Source organism: Coffea arabica, chromosome 2e, assembly GCF_036785885.1.
Source record: "Coffea arabica cultivar ET-39 chromosome 2e, Coffea Arabica ET-39 HiFi, whole genome shotgun sequence".
Taxonomy (NCBI): Eukaryota; Viridiplantae; Streptophyta; class Magnoliopsida; order Gentianales; family Rubiaceae; genus Coffea; species Coffea arabica.
The window spans coordinates 30,687,234-30,694,949 of NC_092313.1; the positions used below are offsets into that span (position 1 = coordinate 30,687,234).

A 7,716-nucleotide genomic window follows, 5' to 3' on the forward strand; every position below is an offset into this window, starting at 1 on the left:
TTAACTTTCCTGATTTCTTGATGACAAATCAAATTCCATTTTTTAAACATGTAAGGTGTTCATCTTATTTGGGTGAGATTCATTTCGAATCTCTATAATTCACGTCTTAATTCATTCCCTGTGCGTGACCCTTTTATGTTTCATAAATTTTCAATTTAAGACGGTAACAAACACATTAAATCATGTTTAACATGCAAAGAATCCGAGTTAATCTGAATCTATGTTACTCATCCAAGAAGACTCGTTCAGATTTCTCCATGAACTTTGGAACATAAACTTTCGATGAGGAGAAAGACGTGAATCGAAAGAATACCAATATATAATAAGACGTCACTATTTTTTTTTACTAGACCACTTAACAATATTTTTAGGTGATAGTTTTAGGGTTCTTATGCTATAAAAATGAAGGAAAATATGAGGTAAACAGTATTAAATTGAACTTGACATGTGTTGAAATCAATGTCAAAATTTTGGGACAAAATCTTATTTAATACTTTATTTTTTGCCAGAAAGGTTTTGGCCTCTACTTTATTTGTTTTACCAATTTAATTATAAGTAATTTTTATATACACTATCAGTGTATAAATTTTCATGAATGGATGCATGACACATAAACAAATTTTAAATTTTAAATTCAAAATTTGTACATATTATATATCTAATAGTAATAATGTATACACTGACAGTATATATAAGATTAATCCTTTAGTTATTATACCTTTGAGCCACCACTGGATGGTAAACATTGAAAATTCAGATAATGGTAGATAGAACATTAGTCGGTTAAACCTCAACCAAAGGCATTTCATCGATGAATTTGCATGCCAGGCTCTTCCTCCCTCCGTGTATTGCCTTAGAGAAAGTCTGCACATCAAACCAAGTCTGTTAAATCCAAAAGTTTCAATCCTATTTTCAGCAGTTTTTGGTCAAGTCCAGATATTAGTTGTTTATACTATGAGGTTTTTTTTTTGTTATTTTAGTCAAGTCTTCTGGGCTGTAGATAGGGCTCTGTATTTCTGTATTGTTCATGAATCTTGGGTTAATAAAATTGTGATGTATTTTTCTCTTTCTCCGTCGCAGTAGTAGTATGTGGTAATTATTACCTTTTTTATGGTGTTAATGGAGAAACGTTTTAGAAGAGACTGATATATATCCCTCGATTTTACTTTTAGGTTTTCCCCAAAATTTTGGCTTCCATTTTCCCCGATTTTGGTGATTAGTGACATTACTGTTGATCTACTGGAGGATTATGTCTACTTTTGTAGAACCCCGAGGATTTAAAATCCTCAGTAATTTGAATACTAATAGCTAGACATATCAATGAGTAGCGTTTGAATTGGATCCTTTTGATTCAAATTTAGACCCATTAAATTTACTTAAACACAAATCCAAACTCAAACTCTTATGGTTTTGAAAAAGTAAACCCAAATCCAGACCCTCATGAGTTTGGGTAACTAATGAGAATCTGTAGGTATTTTTTTGAACATACAGAATTAAAGTAAAAATATTTAAAAATGTATAGAGCTTAAAAATAACATAAATACCACCCAAATTTTTGTTTAGAGAGGGAACCAGAGAAAGCAGAGGAGTGTATTAGATAGGCAAGATTAGGTGGTATTTTCTTAGATCACGAGTGTATATTTAATCTAATGGTCATGAAGTCTTACTACATTCGATCTAATGTCCATGTAATATTAGATTATTTTATAAATTTATTGAATATATATATACACACATGCACAAACACACACACATACACATATAGACATGCATACATACATATTATTTATTTATACATAGGATTTGGTTTGAATCTAGGTTTAAATATGGATCATATAAAATTAGACTCTATTAAAATTCATGATTCTCTTACACAGTCTGACTCTGGGTAGGATCTAAGTTTAAAAAATTAAACTTAGACCTGACCCAAACATATTAGGTCTGGATTGAATTTGGGTAAGATCCGATTCATTAACATGCTCAGTAACAACATATGAAGTTAAATCAATTTACTTTCTTAATTGACTCTGTGCATATGAATGTGGGGATAGAAGTTGCATGCATTTGTTGCAAGGCACCAAAATCTAGTATTGAAATGAAAAAACAAAGAAAAAAATAACACCTCATAGGAATAAAATGTTTAATAAAATTAGTTACTTTTTCTATTAGTATATTTACCCTACCCAAATATTTACTTCCTTTAGTTAGTATATTTATTTCAAACTATATACTTCCTTTAGTTTAATCAAACTCCTTTGGTTAGTATATTTACTTCCTTTAGTTAGTATATACTACTTCTTTTAGTTTAATCAAACAACAGTCTTTTTCATTTTAAATACCTCAAACTAACTAAAGGAAGTCTGAAATTCGTCAGAAAGGAATACTGTAATTGGACACAAGAGGAAGTATATATCATAAAGAGAAAAGGACAAGTGTTTTCTGTACTTAAACAAAGAAATTTTACACCTCACATTTCAAAAAGATTGTCTGAAACAAAAGAAAATAAAAGAAATTATTGGCTTTGAAGAATGCTAATGGGCTGGAAATTGAAAAGGAGATAGCCGGAATCAGGGATGATTTGTTGCCGTCTCAAACCGGCTTGGTGTGATTTTCTCTCACTTGTTCTACTTGTGCAATTCAATTTTATTGTAAAATTTAATCGAAACAACTCAAACTTTTATCTATACAAAATTTGTATGATAAACTCTGTTGTCCATCTTTCCCTAAACTAAATGTTTTGGTCTAGTTGATATCTTCTAGTGAAAGGATTTTGCTTGCGACCATATGTTGGTATCAATGATCAGAGTCCAGAGTTTTGGTTTATAGGATATACCAAATTGATGAGGGGCAAAAGGAAAGAGAGAAGTTCCACACACACGAGTGCGGACAGGTCAGAGTTGATTTGCCTAATTGCTGAAGTCTTCTTTATTTGGTTGATGATTTACGTTCGTTAACACAAGAATTGGTTACAAACAAGACCATATTTCTAGACCTAATCGGTAACTTAAAAATTTAAAGCAAGATTTATAGGATCGATATTATCACAAGAATTCTTTTTTGCTATTAAGAGATATGACAACGGAACAAACTGTTAGAGATCAAGGGTACAAGTGGAACATATGCTATAGAAGGCATATGGTGTTCAATTATTTCCTACTTTCCCTGGCTGATACAATTTGCTCTCGCTGATTTTGTTTGACTGAATTCCTACCTTAGCATGGAATGCTCATATCATCTCTTACAACTGTCACCATAATACCCAGATTTCACTCCCCAAAATATGATTGCCAAAATTGGAATTGGTATAAGTGGGGAGGTATTCTTTACAATTGTATGAAGAAGTTGAGTACCGAAGTGCAAATTGCCTTGATATATATCTTCTCCACCGCTTGGAGCTCCTATGTATCGATTTTGTGCTCTCATTTTGTAGAAAGAAACAAAGGGAAGAACAGAACAGCTTCAGGAGGAGAAACTAAGGGTCCAAATCCACCAGAGTCCAATTGATTTAAGGTAACTAATGTATAGAATTGAATTTTATGAGCTGAACTTGATAGGATTTGGTGATCTTTTATGAACCAAATTTGAGTTGATAACTTCTAGCCGGGAAAATTGAAGTTGGACAGCTATAAACCAATTTTGTGGCTATGATTTCTTGCATATGTTGCTATTAACTTGTAACCAAACATCTGATGTGGGTAGATGTATGAAACTGAAGAGATTTTAGATGGTAATGGCCAAGAAACCTTGAGTTCTAACTAACCCCAAGGTTGACAGTCACCTTTGCGCAGCTTTAGTAAATTGGCCATAACTTGAGATGGAAAACTCGAAATTGGGTAACGTCAATTGCATTAGAAACTAGACTTAGAGATCTTTCCAGCGGTATAAAAATCAAGCTCTGGTTCATTGCCTACTAAACCAGAAAATTTGCAAATTTCATTGGAAATCAGAACCTGCGCAGTTAGAGACTGGAAATTGCACTTGCTTGTGGCCCAACTTAGAACCGTCTATTGATTGATTCGCTAAATGATCCCTTGTAGATATATTTAGTATTTCAATTGTGGGTTCTAATGCCTCCAATTTTGTGGTGATTTGACATATATATCCAGAGTTATGCATGTTTAATTGACAACTGCATTTGCTGAAATTTCCACCCTGCACAACATAAGAACTTGAAAGTGTACCAAATTGTGACTGAATTTAGATAAGCTTATGATCTAAATCTCTCAATAGTTTCTTCTAAAGATAGTTAGAGCCTTGTTTCTAGTTTATAAGAGTGTGAAACTTAGAATTTTCTGAAGTATACAGCCCATGTTACGCATGTTTAATTGAACTTTGTCCATGCTGAAAATGATAGAGAGCAGTGTAGCTCTATAGTCGACTTAAGTATAATGGCATAACTCTTGAGACGATATACGTTCTTGATTACTGCTAGGAGTTTCAACAGATGGTTATTATTCTGATTTTATTGTTTTAGGGGAAGGATAAAGAGAATTTGTGTGACACTCTCTTGATTAACGAGTAACTGGCTCTTTCATATCTCTATAATTTTTAAAATGTCTTTAAAAATTTTTTATTTGTCACTTGTTATAGAAAATATATTTTGTTATACTAAATTGGATTGAGCATGTGTAATTTTTTGACAACTATGTGCATATGAATAACTATATTACTTGTTTAAAAGTGATTGTTATGCAATATTTTGGATATCATTGGACGTGCTTAAATAAGTAAATGACACGAAAAGCCTCTAAAATTGTTATATTTGAATACTGGTAGCCCTTTCACAGGATATAATAGTGGACAAATGACTCTATTACGGGAAAAAAGAGTGACCGTAGTAATTATCTAGAACTATATTTTTAACCGGTATGTGGCCCTACCACGGAAAATAATAGTGGTATTTCATAGTCTTGTCATGAAATATAATGGTGACCGTGGCATATTTTTGAGCTAAACGCAAAATGAAAAGATACAACATTCCATGGATTATAATTAAAGAACTATGAATCTATGCACAGTTATGCATTGTATATGCAAGATGCATGCACTGTTTTAATTGTGATTGAATTCCAAGAAATAATTTTATTAAATGTTATTTATAATATTAATATACTCAATCTATTAAAGATACATTTGAGCTACTTATTGAGTAAATTGATGATCACCCCACCTAATTTTTTCTGTCCTGCAGATGAGGATCAAATGCATGATCGATTGAAGACTAGTTTGATCATAGTATGTTTCTAGCGTTGAATTTTGCAAAAATGTAGCTTGTATGACTTTTGTACCCTAGTAATGCATGTATGTCAAGAGTTTAATGTGAAAAATTGTACAAATGACTTTTTATGTTTGAAACTTTGGTAAACACATTTAGGTGGCGTTTGGTTCGCACATCGGAATCGCATTCGGATTCGGAATCGGATATCCTGGGTTTGGAATGAGGTCATTCATTCCAATATATTTGTTTGGTTCAAGTACCTGGAATGTGTATCATTACTATAGTTGATGTTTGGTTCGTCGACTCTTTCGGAATGGAATATAATAAATATATTATAAACCACATCGTAAATGATAATTATTGGCTCTTTGTAAATGAGATATAAGAAATTTTCACTAATTAAATATATTAGTATAAATGTATTAGTAAATATATTAGTATAAATGTATTAGTAAATTTAGATAATAATATTATCATTATAAGTTTGTAACTAATTAAATTAAATATTATATATATAATTAAATATAAATATATAAATATATAATATATACAAATATTAATTATACAAATATTTTATATAAATATAATATATATTACATATTAAATATAGTTATTATTATATATTATTATATTTAAAATAATAATTATTATAATTATATAACTTATTAATATTACATACATGTATATATTATAATTATATGCACATATAATATACATTTATAAATATACATATATATTATAAATATAATATTATATAATATTAATAAATTTATAATATATATTATATAAATATAATTATATTTAACTAAATAATTATAATATATAATTATATAATACAATAACATCATTATTATAAGTTTGTAACTAATTAAATTAAATATTATATATATAATTAATTATAATTATACAAACGCTATAAAATAAATACATAATTATAATTATATAATATATAAATATTAATGGTACTCATATTTTATATAAGTATAATGCATATTAATATTAGATATAGTAATTATTATATATTATTGTATTTAAAATAATAAATATAAGTATAAATATAATTTATTAATATTATATACATGTGTATATTATAATCATATGCACATATGATATGCATTTATAAATATACATATATATTATAAATATATTATTACATAATATTAATAAATTTATAATATATATTATATAAATATAATTATATTTAACTAAATAATTATAATATATATTTATATAATGTACTAATATTATAATTATAATATATTATAATTATAATATTATAATAAATATATTATATTTATTATATATATGTATATATTATAATATATAATAAATATAATATATATAAATATTAATTATATCATTGTATAATTATAATATGTAATTGGATTTGTTTCTTGGAATCAAACTTGGGAATCGGACAAAACCCACCAAAATACTTGGGAATGGAGAAACACCAAATTTTTAGAAATCATTCCAAAATTTCAATTCCCATTCCAGTGAACCAAACACCATTTATGGGGTTCATTCCATTCCCCGAATCCGATACCCTCTTACCAAACGCCCCCTTAAAGATTTATGTAATTATTGGTATATTTATAAGTTCAACAGACGCCGGTATATCCTCTTGGGAGTGTATATCGGTGCCACGCTCCAAAATATAAGTTAAATAAATTTTTAAATACGATTATCGGATTTGGGGCGAGACAGTCACAGTCTCATCCCAAGCAAATGAATGCCTGAATTCCTAGAGAACCACATTTTTGCGGCAAACTGTTGGCTCCATTCGGACAAAAAATCCCGCATGCCATGTCCTGATCAAATCCGAATAGTTAGTCCTCCTCATGCTGCTTGGCAGACTAGAATATTTTGATCTGCATGCAGTTTTGACATTCTCAGGATAGAAAGCAGGACCAATCTTACTGGTTTTCAATCACATTTATAACTTATTTCCTGTAAAAAGATTTTGACTAGACTACGAGTAATAAAAGTCAAGAAATGTCAACATTTTTCTTGCAGAAAAAGAACAGAAATTACCTTCCTTTTTTTTTTTTTTTTATGTCCAACAATTGCAGCAATTGGTGTCTGCAGCTCAAGTCAAACCCTGTAGCTCGTATAACATGCTAAGGTTAGTTTTTCTTTGGGACATACAATGTATTAACAATTGAAACTGATGTCAGTCAAGCTTGTGCTGCACAAGGAAATACAAGAGGAGGGAAATTCATGCGTTCATGTGTTCCTTGTTAACAATTTGATTAAACTTGTTTACACCACCCTAACTATGAGTGTTGGTTTTCTTCATGTGTTTCTTGTTAAGCAAATAGAATATCAATTAAAATCAATCAAGAAACAAAGAATACAAAGCCAAAAATATGTAACTATTATCACAAATATTACTTGCATAATATTAATGATACCATTGCCTTGGGAAAGGGTTGTGTTGGGTGATAGGGTAGGAGGGACTGTAGGTTCTAGATTTAAGACCTCCCATTTATTTAAAA

At 29.5% G+C, this 7,716-nt stretch overlaps 1 long non-coding RNA gene across 1 annotated transcript; it reads left to right on the forward strand.

The window, feature by feature from the left end:
• Window positions 1–3,116: 3,116 nt before the first annotated feature.
• On the forward strand, window positions 3,117–5,355 carry LOC140036972 (uncharacterized). The gene is made up of 2 exons (XR_011840694.1): window positions 3,117–3,510; window positions 5,192–5,355. It is a non-coding gene; the product is annotated as an uncharacterized lncRNA (long non-coding RNA).
• Window positions 5,356–7,716: the final 2,361 nt, after the last annotated feature.